We start from the raw sequence: 17,610 nt of genomic DNA on the forward strand, positions 1-17,610 counted from the left end.
GCTCCTCCCCTTGCATATCCAGTCTCTATGATCACATCTCCTGATACTGAGGCCAGACACAGCATCCTAGATGGATTGGGGTGGGGAGCTAGAAGTGATTTCCAGAAAGAGGCAGAGAGCTGGGGTAAGAGATGCCCATTAATCAATGGGTGTTTCCTTAGCTGAGAATCACAGTCTCAGTGATATGGACCTAAAGAAACCATCTGCTGTCACCAGAGAGCAACCCAAATGGAATGATAAAGAGACACCAACTTTAGACACAAAATTCATTCTGACCACAAGAAATGAAAGGGCTGTGCATAGAGAAGATAGTGAAAAATGATCAACCAATGGTTAGTGCAGATTGAGACCCACCCCATGGATGAGCACCGATCCCTTACACTATTAATATGACTCTGTTATGCTTGCAAACAGCAGTCTAGCATGGCTTCCCTCTGTGAGATTCCACTAAGCTGCTGACTCAGACAGAAGCAGGCATCATCTAGTCAAACCACGGTGGAGCTTGGGGACTCTGATGGAAGAAGAGAATGAAAAGGATTATGGCCTCTAAGGATATAGGCACTCCACAGGCTTTGTCTTCATGCAGGTACCGAACAGCTAGTATTGGGCCTTCCCAAAACATGCTGTCTGTAGATGGGATATTTGTTTTTAAAGTTCATTTATTTATTTACTCACTTTACATCCCAAAATGGGTGCTCCATCTTCATGGGATGCCAACACTCATTGTCCGGGGCACTTATAAAAAGACAAAGCTACACATTTGTTACCTATGTCCTGGGAGCTCAGGTTCAGTCTATGTTCACTCTCTGGTTGGTGGTTCAGTCTTTGGCAGACCCCAAGTGTCACTGTGAGTTGACTCTACTGGTCTTGCTGTGGAGTCCCACATATCATCTGGGCCTTGATTCTTCACCTTATTTTTTAAAGACTCCCCAACCTCCAGCTCTTGTTTGGTGGTGAATCTTTACACTTATTTCTCTCAGCTGTTGGGGGGTGGAGTCACAGAGAGGTCAGTTATGCTAGGATTGTGTCTGCAAGCACGGTAGAGTATCTTTAATAGTGTCAGGTATCGGTGATTGCCCACGGGTAGGGCTCAATCTGAGCTAAACATTGGTTGGAAGTTCCTTCCATGTCTGCTCTATCTATCTTCGTATCTGAAGATCTTGTAGGCTGTGTTCATTTTGATTGAAAGTTTTGTGGGTAGGTTTTTGTCCTTGTCACATCACTGGGAGTCATTCCTGGCTACAGAAGTGGCAAATTAAAGATCTGTATCCCCACTGCTACAGTCCCCCAAATATACACCATGTACCCTCGCCTTTCCCAGGTCTCTGGCACCTCCTAGAGATGTGCACCCCACACTTGTGATTTCCATTCTCTTTTCCCTGCTTTCCCTATAACTAATTCCTCCAAAGGCCACTCCATTCCCCACCTCCCCTCCCATTCAGTTTCCTCCCACCCTCCACCCTTCTCAATATCTATTATGCTAAATACATTTTAAAGTCAATATTTAGGAAAAAACACTGAGTAAGTGTAAGAAGTATCCCATAAGTAATTGTGGTGGATGTTTAGGGAAGACATGAACATGTTAATTTTTATAGAGGTCAAAATTACTACATATATTGTTAGAAGAGACACTGTCTTCATTACATTCAACATGAAGGAAACCATTTATATATTCTTTTAAGTTATACAAGGGAATCTGTTAAAAGAGTTACACACATCACACAAATTTATTACCTTAAAGCTCCCTTTATTGCAAATATTTACACAATGTAAAGTACAAAGGCTTACACTCATGTGAGTGTACTTTGTTTCAAAGTTAACGTTTAGAAATACAGGTTGATGAGAACAGTCATCTCAGACTCAGAGGGGATAAATACATCAGGGAGTCATGTATTACCTTACCTGTGTTCTTTCCTTTATTCCTGCTGAAGACAAATCTCATTTGCAGCCCCTACTGTGTGAGATGGATTAGAAAATGCCTGAGAGTCTACAACCCAGAAAGAAAAAAGACAACATCTCCAAATAGTACACACAGTCAAAACTTTCTTGTAGATCTTAACACTTGAAACAAAATGCAAAGAGAAAATCCATTTCCTAGGATATTACAATAAACAGGAAAGGGTACCTGTAGGAAACATTCTCAGGGGATTTTAAACTATTGTACCTAAGAACGAAACTGCCTCCATTTACGTGAAGATTTGTTTCTTTGGCAAGAAAGTCAGTTTGTCTCTTGACGGTTGTGCTGTCTGTTCAATACTAATGCAACGGTGATGCTTTATGAATGTGAACAGATAAACATACCAGTTTTCACTTCTTCAAAGAATTTCAAGAAGAACCTGAAAGAGAATGTATAATGTTTTAGAAATGAAATATGTGAATTTAAATTAGCCAGCAAAAATATGTTGTTAAAAGTTTCTGCCTTCTATTAATAATTTTGACTATTCTTGCTATGAATAAAAAGACGGTTATGTAATGTCTACCAATCCCCAAAGCCTGAAACATTGTGGAAAACTGTCTTATTCCTCCCTAACTTGATGTCTCTCTCATGTTGAAGAGCAAGAAACTTTCTGTACTTGCATGTATTTGCTCTTGGGAGCATGCAAATAAATCTTTCAGTTCCAAGAACAAAGACATGGCCGTCCAATAGGACCCATATGAAATAAAATCTTTCTTCCTGACGTCAATGAACTTTAGCACACCAGTAACAATGCAGATAGCAATATAATGGAATAATCCTGTAATAATAATAATAATAATAATAATAATAATAATAATAATAAAATAATAATAAGAACAACAATAATAATGGACTAAACCCCTCAAGGGATCACGGAGTAAGGATAGTAAAAGTTGAGATGTGTTTTTCAGGTGATATTGTATCCAGGAAAGCAAGTTTCAATAGGACAGACTCCTCACACATGAAAATTACTCAACCTGTCAGGGCCTCACAGAGAGAGTTGAGAACCAGAGTGGTCTTTTAGGACAAGAGAAAGATTCGCCAACCTCCTAAAAAGAAAAGGAATCCAGACAGTCTGTGTGAGGATGATTAGCTTATGCATGATAAACACACACACACACACACACACACACACACACACACACACCCATACACACACACACACATGCTCTCACACACACACAGATTCACAGAGAAACACAGCAAGAAATATAGACAGTTAGACAAACAGACATACACACAGAGAGACACAGACAGACACAAAACACACAGACACAGACACACACACACACACACACACACACACACACTCTCTTCTCTTGTCTCCTTCCTAGAGTGTCCAGGGGCACAACATGTGTGAAAGGATGAAGTGGGACCAGGAAATAGTCAGTCAGCAGAAGATTTGTCTGCCTGCAAGTGAATTTTGGTTTCTTCCAAGGATTTAAGTGTCACAGCTCTGTTAGAAGGTATTCAGGGACACGCTATGTCTGTGTGCATATATTTTACTCAGGATGAACAAGGGCTAAATAAACCTTGGAGAGGAGGAAGGGGTTTTCGTTTGCATTTACATCAGTTGCAGGTTTAAGGTACCAGTAAGTCCTCCTTTGCTATATCTTTATAATCTCTATCCCCGCATCGGTCTCTTGTTCAAGGATCTCAACTTTATCTCCTCAGAAATTGACTCCACTGAATGTGCCCCATCCCCACCCCTGATGTCCTACTTGCTCGATTTCAAAAGATTACAGGTTCGTACTCTGTATCTCTGTCAGATTAAATTCTCAGGAACGTGGCCCTCTAGACACGATGAATTAACCAGTGCTTCCATCGAGTTTTCACATTAAACCGTATCCCCTATTTCTGGCCAGTTCTCTCAGCACCGTGCTATCACTCCATCATCCCCGCTGACCCTCCACTCCTGTCCTCACTCGCCCTCACTCACTCACAGAACCTGTTCCAGTTTTCCTTTCAGAGAGGTCGATGCTTTTCCCTCACGGGCCTTCTTCTTTCCTGTGTTCTCTCTGCATTTGTAGATTGTAGATAGAATATGATTTATCTCAAAGCCGATACAATGCATAGGTAAACGCCTGCCATGTTTGTGTATCTAGATCTCAGTTCCCTCCTGTGCTGACTTTTTTTAGTTTCATCTATTTCCTCTTAAACTTCATGATATCATGCCTTGATCACTATGCTGTCATTCCTCCACCCCAATGATGTCATGCCCAACCACCATGATGTCATGCTCCACACCCATGATGTCATGCCTTTGCCCCTTGCTAGAATGGTTGCATCTATTCACCAGGTAACATTCTGAATGCTGCCCTGTCACCACACTCCTCCAGTCCCCCACCAATTACAGTCCCTCCTTGTACCCTCTCCCCTTCTCCTCTGAGAGGGTGGAGGGAAACCTATGGGTGTAACCTCTCCTCTTGCACATCAAGTCTCTGCAGGCCTAGACTCATCGTCTCCCACCAGGTCCTGAAAACGCAGCCTTGGTAGGAAAACAGAATACGCAGACAGACGATGGGTTTAGTGAACCCACATGAAGACCATTGTGCTCCTCTGCCTCTCTCAGTCCTTCCCTCAGTTCTTCAGTGAGACTCACTGAGCTCCATCCGAAATTTGGCCATGCATCTGTGCACCGGTGTCAGTCGGCTGCTCGGTGGAGCCCTGCAGAGGACAATAACTCTACCCTCCTGTCTGCAAACACAAGAAAGGACCATAAATAATGTAAGTGTTTGCCGTCTGCCCATAGGATAAGTCTCACATCCGGCCACTTATCCTTTTGCCATTCCCTCATTTCCTCTTCCATCTCTGTCCCTGTGTCTTTAATAGAAAGTGCAAATTCTTGGTAAATATTTTGGGGGTGGATTTGTGTCCTTATCCTTCCACCTTAGGTCCTCTGTGGCTACGAAAAGTGACCATTTCAATCTCCGTATCCCCACTGTTATGAGTCTCAGTTAAAGTCACCCTCCTGGATGCAGGGATAGCCTCACGCATCCCAGACTGCAGAAAAATCATACAGATAGCACCCACCCTGGACAGTCACTGATTTCAGTTTATTTCCTTGGCCCTCTGTCCCTCTTGCCCATCTGTCCCAAGAAATGATTCTCAAACCTCATTTCCCTTCCCATACACTCAGCCACCCAATCCTTTTCTTCCACCTGCCTCCTCTCATTATTTTATTCCTCCTTTTGTGTGAAATTCAAGCATTTTTCTTGGGTCTTTATTCATGTTTACCCTATTTGGTTCCATAGATCATAGTGTGTGAATTCTGTACTTTATGGCTAATACCCTCTTTTACATGAGTATGTACATGCTATTTTGGGTCTCAGTTACCTCATTCAGAATAATAATTTCTCATTCCATCTACTTGACCGAATCTTCACAATGTCCATATTTTTCATTAGCTGTGTAGTATAGCATAGTGTAAATGAACCACATTTTCTGTAGCCAGTATTTGTTTGAGGCACATCTGGCTTATTTCTCTTTTCTGTTCATTATGAAAAAAGCAGTTAGGAACCTTATGGAGCACATGTCCTTGGGGTATGGCAGAGGTCTTTTCAGATATAAGACCAGGTGTAGTATAGCTGTGTCTTTAGGAAGAATATTCCCCATTTTCTCAGAATCTACTGGATAGATATGCAAAGCATTATACGGATTTGCTCTTCCACCAGCAAAAGCAAGTTGTATCCTGATATTTATCTGCTTCATCAAAGGAGGTTCGCCAATGACTATCCCCCTATCTTGGACTCAGGTGATCACATATGAACCTTCTTCAAATTTTAACTGGTCAGTAAATACTAGAGCTTATTACTGATAGCCAGAGGGGAAAGTTGGTACTGGAGGTTTGATGGTGGTGTTAGGTAAAGAGGCAGAAGAGGGTAAGAGGGGAAGGGAGAGGGCTGAAGATAAAGAGGAGGAAGTAATGTTGGAAACAATCCATATGGCCTGGAGAATGCACATTTAGCACAGGGTTTTATGATTGGGGTATAAGTTATGATAATGTTAGATCTACCCAATACACGTTTATAGATTATAATTATAATAAACAGATTGTGTGTTTTCTTTATAGGCTCATTGGTTTCTGAAATGCCAACAAGCTTTCCTCTACAGTATTTGTGGATCAAATACTCTGTTAATATATATCTCCCCTTTTAGGGGCTCTAACCATTGATCCATAGTCCAGTAGACACAGCTGTCTCTTCCTCAGTCATGTCTCTTGTATTTTCTGTGGATATCTGTTTCTTCAGTGATCCATGCCCAGTGTTCCTTTTTCTCAAGGTCTTCAATGATCTCACCCAGAGGAGTTTCAATTTTCTCAACTCGTTCCATCTAGTTGACCACAACTTCACAATGTCCTTATTTTTCATAGCTGTATAGTATTCCACTTCAAATATTTCCTGTTAACAGTGAACCATTGCGAACAGGCTAAAATTTCCCAAGGAAACTTTAAACATTCATTCTCTAAAGCTAGATCTCTTCATCCCATAATGCTTGGGTTGACTGAATGGCATGGCATGAGCAGATTTTTCTAATGGACATCAAAGCCACTTCCTTCTCCAGTAATGGCTGCCATCCCTCTGTAAGAGATTTTTACCCAGGTTATTTTCGGTGACTGATGTGATTTGAAATTGTGACAACATCTGCTTGCTAGAGTGACAGAGATGTTTGAGGTTGACCATGCTTCCACAGCCAGATGCCCTTCACCAGAGGAATGGATACAGAAAATGGCCTATATTTACACAATGGACTACTACTCAGCTATCAAAATCAATGTGTATGAAATTCATAAGCATAATGGATGGACCTAGAAAATATCATCCTGAGTGAGGTTACCTAATAACAGAAAAACACACAAAGTATGCACTCATTGAAAATTGGATATCAGCCCAAATTCTCTAATTACTTATGATTCAATGCCCAGACCACATGAAACTCAAGAAGGAAGACCAAAATGCAAATGTTTCAGTCCTTCCTTTAAAGGGTAAATAAAATATCTATATGAGGGGTAGGGAGGCATTGTTTTTAGGAGACTGAAAGAATGGCCATTCAGAGACTGCTGGACATGTGTCACACACAAACACACACACACACACACACACACACACACACACACACTCACACACACACATATATATGCACCAAAACTATTATGGATAAAATAAGGATTTGAGAGTTTATCATTTGAATTCGCTACAAAATATTTACACTGTTATATTCACTCTATAGCTGGGCCCCCTTTGTTGCCAAATTCATTGCAAAAATGGAATTGTAAAACAGAATTTTTGAGTACACATTAAGGAATATTTATAAAGTCCCCTATCAAGGAATGTACAATAAGAAAGTGAAATACAATATTCATTCAATTAAATATCTGTAGGGAGAATACTGGCCTTTGGGATACAAAGAAAATGTAGAAAATTGAACTATATATCACAGGAATGAACCTGGGAATTAATTATTATCTAGAAGAATTCCTCCACTCCATATTCCTAAATCTTTTCTACCAATGCCAAACCTTGACTACCTTTCTCCATTCATAGCATGTAACCACTAATGAAGCAAAGAGATTTCTCTAGCTTTAGAGAGATGGACTACCTAAAGGTTTCCACTGTGTCACAGGAGACATACCTGGAAAGGGCACTCCAAATCTGGTCAATGTAGGGAAATCTGTTTAGCAGGTGGGACATGGCATGTCTCAGTGACATCATCATTAGGCCCTCCCGTAAGTATCTCTTGTAACCTGGAAGCCTCTAGCTGCTTCTGTGATGTCACAAGTGTTGTCCTGGCTGCAACTGCCTCTCAGATACTCCTGCTGTACCTCTAGGGTTTACTAATTGACCTCTAATTCAGAGTAAATTGCCATAGGGGAGGGAGAAAAAAGAGGATTAAGATATCAGTGATGGGGAAAAGGAAGCTGCCTTTCTGTCTTTGTATAAAAAAAGGAAGAAATATGTGATTCTTGGGATAGCTCAGAGAGTCCTTAGTATTGATTAAGTGGGATATCTGAACAGTTAGCCTTGATGTGAGCCTTCCGCATATGGGAATCAGAAGCTGGGAGCCTCTCATAAGCAACTGGAGTTTCCTGTTCGTATCATTACTGAAAGTCAGAGAGTTTATAACATTATTTTTTTTCTATTCAAAAACCAAGTGATGGGCAGGGCACAGTTGTTTTCCTGAGAGCTCATAGCCTTTATTCTTTTTGTCAAGAAGAAAAAGGTCCAAAGGAAGAAGGGAAAGACAAATATTGAGTCCTCAGCTCAGAGTAAACTCCTCCATGCTTTGGATACCTATAGTGCAGTTTTTGTCTGACACTGATATCTGAGAGAGAGAACTTTTTGTAGTTGAGTCTTCATCATCTCAGTCTTTCCACTAGTATTACTCTATCATTCCATTACAATGACGTTTACATTTCTGAGTCAATAGCTGTGAATACTTCACAGTGTTCTTTAATTTCTTTCATTTTTTTTATTTTTTAGCAAATTGTATTCCTTTTTAAATTTGGTATATCTATATTTACATTTCAAATCTTATGTCCCTTCCCAATTTCCTTCCCATAAGATCTCTGACAGGTCCCCCTCCTCTTTTATAACCCCCATTATTGTCTGCTTTCAGTTCACTGGTTTGCCACTAGAATGCACTTCTGTATTTGATATGCTCTAGCTGTGTCTCACATGGAAGATCTATGTACAGTTCCTGTCAGCATTCACTTCTTAGCTTCATCAATCTTATCTATTTTGGTGAGTGATATATATATATATTTCTGCCACAAGTTCGGCATGATCTGAATGGGATTCCATCAGTCTCTGCTCTAAATTCATAGATAGTATTGTTCCACCTTTTAAAAAGGAGTGAAGCATGCACATTTTGTGTGTTCTTTTCTTGAGCTTCCAGTTGTCTGTGGACTGCATCTTGGGTAACTTGAGATTTTTTGCCAATATTCACTTATGATGATTTCATACCATATGTGTTTTCCTGTAATTGGGTTACCTCAATCAGTGTGATATTTTCTAGTTCATTCCATTTGTCTATAACTTTTTTGAGATCATTGGTTTTGATACCCTAGTAGTACACCATTGTATAGATATACCATATTTTCTGTATTCATCCCTCTGATGAATGCCATTCGGGTTCCTTCTAGCTCCTGGGTATTATAAATAAGGCTGCTATGACCACAGTTGAGGATGTGTCCTTTAAGTATATTGGAGCATCTTTGGATTATATGCCAAGTAGAGTTCTATCTGGATTCTCAGGTAGTGAAATTTCCAATTTTCTGAGGAATCTCCAGACTGATATCCAGAGTGGTTAACCAGTTTGTAATCCCACCAACAAAGAAGGAGCAATCCTCTTTCTTGACATCCTTATAAAGATCTGCTGTCTCCTGAGTTTTTATTTTAGCCATTCTTACATGTGTGAGGAGGGATCTCAGAGTTGTTTTCATTTACATTTCCTTGATGACTAAAAATGATGAACATTTCTTTAGATGGTTGTCAGATATTTGATATTCCTCAGTTGAGAAATCTTTGTTTAGTTCTGGACCACAATTTTAATAGGGTTATTTGTCTCTCTGCAGAGTTACTTCTTGAACTCTTTGTATGTATTAGGTAATAGCCCTCTGTCACATGTAGGATTGGTGATATATATATATATATATATATATATATATATATATATATATAATCTCAAAGTTGTTCTGTTCCTTGATACCCACTAGCAAGTTGCTCAATAAGGGGTACAACAACAAGGAGTTGGTGAGCAAAGTTCCTCTATTAGGGGCTTTAGCAAGCTGAATGAATCCTCAGGCCTCCATATTTGTTAGGACAGGAATCTATATGGATGTCACACTGTCATTTAGACAGAGTACACCAAAAACATCATATTATTTCCACAGTACAGTATTGAAGCTACTCCATATCACACACATGGCATGCTGAGGTTATTGTTAAACAGAGATGACAGCAATCTCTCCCTCCTCTTGTCAGGAATTTATTCTTCCATAAGGAAAATCAGTGTTTATTGTTATGTTTCAAAGCCTATATAAAGGTCTGATCCTGAAAAAGGGTTTATAAAGTTCATCCTGGTTTTATATGAGAAATTTGGAAAGCCAGATGTATCCCCATAGTGTTTGTGACATCTAATAAGCACACAGTGGCATGTGTTGGCTGAAAGAATAACATAGTGTACAACAAGGTACACGATCAGCCTGCTGTAAAGGTTATTCTTTTTCACAGGTGAAAGGCTATGTATCATAGGATTTGTGTATTACAACAGCAGCTGATGACAAGTTTGAAGAAGCATTCCTGAGGGCTCCAATAGATTTTCAACACAGTGATATGCCATGGCAAGTAGGACCTAGCAATCACTTGACTTGGAAACATCATATAATGTGATGTTTGACAGCTAGGTTGGATGATTCTGGATTATTGCTAAATTAGCACAAAAGAATGTAAATACAAGAGGCCATTCCAGAGCAATGCAGAGTCATTGTGAGGACCTTCACCCAGAACAAAGAAACTTGATCATGTACTGCAATTAAAGGCACGATTCAGCACTATCAGGCATCTGAGGACTCTTAAAAATATCTAAGCAACCATACAACTTGTATTTAGACAGATAGTATCTGAATCTGTAACTAACACATCAGTAAACCTAAGAAGCTTATAAAATGTAATTGTAAGGTGTTTGGATGATGTCATAGTTGGTGATTTCATTGTCATGCAAATATGAGGACTTGAGTTTGCATTCCCAACAAGTATGTAAAAACCACCAGTTGCGAAAATAATTTTTTTTATGATGGCTAAACTCATCTAAGAATGCTGGTTCAAATGAGTTATGAGTTTTCTTTTTATGTTCAAAGAATGTTTATGTTTTAATCATGTGAATGTGTGCATGCATGTACACACACACACACACACACACACACACACACACACAGACCCTCACATGCACATGCATAATCCCATGCACACACACAGGTATTTGTGATGTTTGTAGGAGCCAAAACGGATTATTGGAAGTCTTGAGGGTGAATTTACTGTCAGGGTGGGGTAGGAAGGCAGATGAGACCCAGAAGAGAGAACAGAGTGAAAAGAAGAGGAACGTGCAATGGTTTTTGGTTCAAAAAGGCATGGACATACCATCTGGTCAATTGGAATCAAGAGAAGGCCAGATAAAACATAGTAATAGTGTGGAATTATAGATAGAAAATAGATTTTAATGAGATAAAGTGTAAATATCTGGGCATTTCGATTTCTCAAAATGGCTTATCTTAATATAAAATATGTGTGTGTGTGTGTGTGTGTGTGTGTGTCTGTGTGTGTGTGTTTTATCAGGGAATAAAATGGACAAAGGCAGGGTAAAAACACCAGAATGGGAGTAAATTATTTTTTACAACAAACTACCTCTTTGTTTTTTGTTTTTGTTTGTTTGTTTTTTTGTTGTTGTTTTTGTTGTTGGTGGTGGTGGTGGTGGTGCTAGTGGTGGTGTGTGTTTGTGTGTGTGTGTGTGTGCATGCGTGTGTGTGTGTGTGTGTGTGTGTGTGTGTGTGTGTGTGTGTATGTGTGTGTCTTTTAACAGGGAATTAAATGGACAAAGGCAGGGTAAAAATACCATATTGGGATTAAATTATTTTCTACAACAAATTACCTCTTTGTTGTTTTTGTTTGTTTGTTTCTTTGTTTATTTTTTGTTGATTTTGTAGTTGTTGTTGTTGGAAGTGGTGGTGTTTGTGTGTGTGTGTGTTCGTGTGTGTGTGTTTTGTGCTATGTCTTCCTATTGTCTCAAAGCTCCAAGGTCACCTTACAGAGATCAGGGTTAGCGTAAAAAGAATCATATGTCCTAGAGGTCCTGTGGACAGTCAGTGTGCCACAATTGCCTCATATAGCCAGGCTCCGACTGTGACATTAAAAGAGGCATAGATGCTGCTGTGCATTATGCATTAGACAGACATACTTCCAAGGACAATGCACTCTTACAAGGCTCTTTGGTGATTTCTTGCCTTCCTAACCATCATTTCTCCTGGTGGCCCTGTTGCATACAATCTAGATTACAGTGTTCTAGTACACCAGGAAAGCACCCTTTTGCCTGGTTCTTCCCTGATTTACCAGAAAGCAAGTAGAGGAACTCCACACAAAACGTGCACTCAGGATTCAGCAGCTTTTCCCACCCACTCCCAGCTTTGCATTTTCTCCCCTTAAAGGACTGAAGAAAAGATTCTGTCATCCACAATTGGTAGAAATCAGCTTCGAAAAGTGTCCTAGAAGGTTTCTAGACAGGGAAAATCAAAATATTACAGGAGGTGTGTTCTACAGCTGGCCTCCTTCTCAGCAGACAATCAACAAATATTTCTCCAGGCTCTTCAGTGTCACAGCTCTGTGCCCATGTCTGGGGGGCCCACAGGTGTGTGAGACAAGGGACATAAGTTAGGGATAGGAAGACTGCTACACAGTAAGAAAATCTGTGGGAGAAGTAAGTCATATGGCCAGTAATTCCTTTGTTTTAATTCCCTTCATCTGTTCCCTTTGCATCTGGATTACAGCCTTTCCCAAGTCCTCTCATCCCATTCCCACACTCACATGCTCCTCTTCCATTGCTCCTTATCCTTCACCTTAGAGAAGGGGGATTCCCACATGTGTTCTAACCTGCCATGCTATGCACCCTTTTTTTTAGTTGGGAGACTTTTAATGATTGTATTTCCTTAGGGGCTTTACCTTTATTCAAGTTGTTTACCTGATCTTGATTTAAATTTGAAATTGACTATTTTATTCTGATTTTCCAATGTTAAGGAGTATTTTTTTTTTTTTTTGAGCTGGGGACCGAACCCAGGGATTTGCACTTCCTAGGTAAGCGCTCTACCACTGAGCTAAATCCCCAGCCCGAGTATATGCTTTTGAAGTAAAACCTAAGGATTCTTTGAATTATCTCATTGTTCCTCGTTATGTCTTCCTTCATTTTTGTTAGTTAGGAGAATGTTCCTCCACGTTTGAATTAGATTGGCTAAGTTGCTAATTTTCTCAACTCTTGGGACCCTTTTTAATATTACTGTCTTCTTTTTTCTTATTTATTGATTCCAGCCTTGAGTTTGATAACTGCCTTCTGATAACTGCCCCTGTGGCATGTTTGTTTGTTTGTTTGTTTGATTGTTTTCTTGTAGAGGTCTTCCCTGTGTTTTTAAGTTACTGGTATGTGATCTCTCTGATTGCATTGGAAAGGCCATTTTTGTAGTGATCTTTCCTCTTTGCAATTCTCTCATTGTTTCTCATGAGATTGTGTATGCTACTCCTTCATTTTCACTGAATTTTAGAATGTCTTTAATTTCTGTATGTCCTCTCGAGGCCATCAGTCATTCGGTAAAAAGTTGTTTAATTTACATGAGTTTGTAGAGACTTTTCCTTGATTTTTAATGCCAGCTTTAGTCCATGGTGATCTTTTCCTATATCTGTGTTCTCTTAATGTATGTAAGATATCTGCCTAGGCCCTTCTGACTTTTAGACTTTCTGTTAAAAATTAATATAGTTTTGTTAAGTTTGCCTATGTTTGTTACTTGGGCTTTTTCCTTTGTACCGTTTAATATCATTTTTCTGTATATTAAGATTTGATTATTATGTGGACACATTTGTTTGTTTTCTTTTCTTTTAATCCAACATATTTCTTGTTCTGTAAACTTCATGTACATTCATGGACATCTCTTCCATTGGTTTAGGGGAGTTTTCTTCTATTACTTGGTTGAAAATAGTTCCTGGACTTTCAAACTGAGAATCTTCTCCTTGTATTCCTATTGCACTTAGGTTTGTTTGTTTGTTTGTTTGTTTTTTTCTTTTTTCATAGTGTCCCATATTTCCCGGAGGTTTTATATTTAATATTTATCTTTGCTGATAGATTAATTCCATCTGTCTTATATGCCTGTGATTGTTGCTCCCATCTCTTGTACTCTCTTGTTGATGTTTGCATCTATAGTTTCTGTTCTCTTACGTAGGGTTTCCATCTCCAGGGTTTCTTTATTTTATGTTTTTCTTATTTCTTCTATTTTTCTTTTCAGGCCTTGAACAATCTTATTCATTTTCTTCACCCATTTGATTTTATTTTCCTATATTTATTTACAGGGATTATTCATTACTTCTTTAAAGTTAGCTAGAATCTTCATAAGATTAGATTTAAGGTCATTTTCTGCTGCAGCTGTGATTTAATATTCAACAGGCTGCTTTAGTATAGTTAGAACATGGTTATACCAATTGCCCTGGGTGTTATTGATTGTGATCTTATGTTGCCCTTTAGCCCTCTTGGTTTTGCAGTTATTATGGATTTACATGATGATTTCTGAGATTATCATTGTTGGAAAAGTGCTTTTGGATGCCCCACTCCATTGATTCCTGTTTTCTTTCTGACTTCTGCTCTGAGTGTCCCAGAGCACAGGTTACTTGCAAAGGTTCAAACCCAGTAGGGGTCTATCCACAGGTTTTTACGGCCTATGCGGCCTCTTTGGTTTTGGGTCCTAAAATTGTTTCTATGTTACCTAGTATAGGTTTTGTTTGGGAACCCAGTTACCACATTAATCTAGAGCAAAGAAGGTGGAAGTTGTTCTCCAGATAATGGACCCTAGGGAATGGGGTGATATTTAAGGTTCCTGAGTGTGCTTTAAGGGGTCTTGTTACACAAGGAATTGGGTCAGGATCTTTCTTGGTTAGTCCTTGTCAGAGCTGGTCTCCATGAAAGCAGTCAGAGTTGTGCATCAGAAAATGGAGTGCAAGATTCAGGGTGTAGTTTACTCCTGCAGAGTGTGCTTTCAGGGGATTTGCTGGCAAGTGCTTGAAGCAGTGTCTTCCTGGTTGTCCATTGTGCCGGTAGGCCTCAGGGAACACAAGCGTCGTTTAAGCCTTGAAATGTAGTGCTAAAGACAGAGTCTAAATGCATGAAGCTTAATTGAAACCCAAATACTTTACTGGCATTCTTTAACTTTATTCTTAAGATACCTATAAACTCACACACAGTTTTGATTATGTCCTGTGTAAGTGAGGACTAATTTGTGGAGTAAGTTTGCTTCCACAGCAGTAACAGATATCTTGGATTGAGAAGAATTAAGCACCAAGTACCTGTGACATGATTGGAGGCACCTACTCTATCCTGGGTCTATACCGATTTCACACAACCTAATATTAATCTATGTGTCTACTTATATGTCTAGGTATCTAGGTATCATGGTAGGTAGATAAACAGACAGAGAAGTATTGATCTGAGATATGCATATATATATATACATAGATATACATAGATATACATATATAGATATACATATATATGTGTGTGTGTGTGTTTGTGTGTGTGTGTGTGTGTGTGTGTGTGTGTGCCTGTATGTGTTTGTGCACATATGGGGAGAGGAGAGATTATTTGAGTGACTTACAGGCTCTGGTACAGCTAATCCAACAATGGCTGGCTGTGAAAGTTAAGGTCAAGAATCTTCCAATTGCTGTGTCACCAAGAATGATGTCTTAAGTTGTCTTCAGTGGTTTTGGCATTCTTTCGAATTAAGATTTAATGCCAGTAATGAAATAAACTTGCTATCAAGACAGACCAAGCAGGATAAGAACAAGCATTTCTTTCTTCCTTGTCCTCCTATAGGCTTCCAATAGAAGGAATTGACCACATTGTAGCAGGATTAAATATCTGGATTCATGGTGTGTTTTTGTATTTTACATATTCAGACTAGAAGTAGATCTTGTCACTTTGAATGAAACCAGAAGTGCTTCAAAGATATGCCAATTATTTTATGGTTTTAGATAATTCCTGTTGCATTCATGTAGGCAACCGAAAATAGCCATCACGAGTCTACTTCTTGTCAACTTGAGACAACATCATATTTTCCTATATTGTGAATAATTTGTAAATGAAAATAATAACCAGATTATAATGGTGCCTTGATAAAATAGAATGATCCTACTTACAAATAGAAATGCATTATATATTTAACCAGGTCATAGTTATACTGAATGTGATATAATTATCAATTCCACAATGTCAAACACGTTATACATTTAGAATAGGTGCAATGGGTTTCATGGCACATTCTTTTAGTATCTCAAATTTGAAATGAATATGAAAATGATTGTATTGTCTTAATTGATATTATATTGCATGATAAATAAATGGAGGAAAGAAAACACAAAAATCTATAGAAACACTTTATTAACAAAATATGAAGGAATTATTGATTTCAATTATTAATCATTTTCTACTCTAGTTATGGTTATATAGACAACCATGTGTAAATACAACCTTAGGTTGTATTTATAAATACCTTCTTCACTACCCTGTTTTATTTTCTTCCCCCAACAGAAGCACCTCATTAGATACCAATCTCCATGCCTGAAGGGTTTGCACCCTTTGTCATTCTGCACGAGTTTGACTATTTTCTTTTTACATTGGCTATGAGGACAAACATCTCTCCATCTTTTCCAAGTGCAAGCTGTCTCTCATTTCTACCAACTGGCCTGATAATGTTTCTGGCAGAGAACCCAACTCTTTTCTAGAAACTGAGAAGTTGAAGTTGACCTAGCTGACCGCATGTTCTTGACTCTTGTTAAACTTTCTTGTTTCCCCCAGCATTAGCCAAATAGGATGCATTTTTGTTCTTTTATACTTTTTCTTTAAAACTGAATCTGGTAATTTGCATTTAGAGTTAGTCTTCCTAAAATATTTCCCTCCAAGCCTTGGTCATTCTGAGTGGTCTTTCGATTTTACCCTGTAATATCGTGAAGCCATAGATTTATCTTTTTGAAATTGTAACCAGTTTGAGCAAATTATACATTTCATCATGTACTATGACCCTGATGTGTGTAGGTTTTTTTCAAGGTGCTACCTGAGGCATTCCACAGGGAACCAAGATAAAGAAACTCAACAGAGTGATTGAGGGACCTGTGATACCCTGGTCTACATTTCCTATAGAAATTTTCATGTATTTTGTTACTTTTAGAAGTAATACTGGATCTAAAACCTTCTGTTGAACACATAGTGATGGCCATTTTTACTGCCTCTAACAGACATCAAGATTCTAGGGAGATGTCTCCAAATGACACTTTTCCCAAGTGCATGATTTTGTTGTAGCCACCATTTATTGTCTCCTTATATTCATTTATTTGTTTATGTGTTGTCTATCTCTGTCTCTTCTGACCATTCCGTTATTTGTCACTGTGAATTGAGATTTTTTTATTAAAACTAAAAAGCCATTCACTCCTTGGGGATATTATCTTTATTATTTCCTGAAAACCACAAGGAGGTGTGTATGGATTCTTTTAGAATGGCCTTCCTTTAAGGTTAAATGGCTGAGTTCAGGGAAAAAAAAACACTGGAAATCTGGAAAAGTATGGCAGGGCATCATAAGAACTCCTGGCCATTCTAATTAGTTTCCTTCCATAGATGTGTGTTTAGGTTTATAACAACACATTCCTCTCTCGTTTGCACTTGATTCCTTAAAATTATATCTGTGACAACTTTAAAAATAACCTTCCCACAGGAAATAACAGGAACCAAACCAACATCCCAAGAGTACAGAGGGATTGACCTATAACTCTTGTCACATATGTAGCAGAGGATCGACCTGGAAGTAGAGGTCCCTTTTCCTGTCAAGGCTCAATGTCCCAGGGTAGGGGAATGTCAGGAAA

At 38.9% G+C, this 17,610-nt stretch overlaps 2 long non-coding RNA genes across 3 annotated transcripts in view; one reads left to right on the top strand and one right to left on the bottom strand.

Annotated features, from left to right (window-relative positions):
- The first annotated feature begins 416 nt into the window (after positions 1-416).
- LOC134484766 (uncharacterized) overlaps positions 417-17,610 on the top strand; it is a 37,973-nt gene continuing 20,779 nt past the window's right edge. For both annotated transcript variants that reach the window (XR_010062532.1, XR_010062533.1), the window contains exon 1: positions 417-586. This is a non-coding gene — a long non-coding RNA (uncharacterized LOC134484766). The remainder of the gene's footprint in view (positions 587-17,610) is intronic.
- LOC134484765 (uncharacterized) lies at positions 2,024-6,813 on the bottom strand. The gene is made up of 2 exons (XR_010062531.1): positions 6,126-6,813; positions 2,024-2,336 (listed from the first exon to the last, which is right to left on the bottom strand). It is a non-coding gene; the product is annotated as an uncharacterized LOC134484765 (long non-coding RNA).

The sequence above is a fragment of the Rattus norvegicus genome, assembly GCF_036323735.1.
Source record: "Rattus norvegicus strain BN/NHsdMcwi chromosome Y unlocalized genomic scaffold, GRCr8 chrY_unlocalized_5, whole genome shotgun sequence".
NCBI classification, from domain to species: Eukaryota; Metazoa; Chordata; class Mammalia; order Rodentia; family Muridae; genus Rattus; species Rattus norvegicus.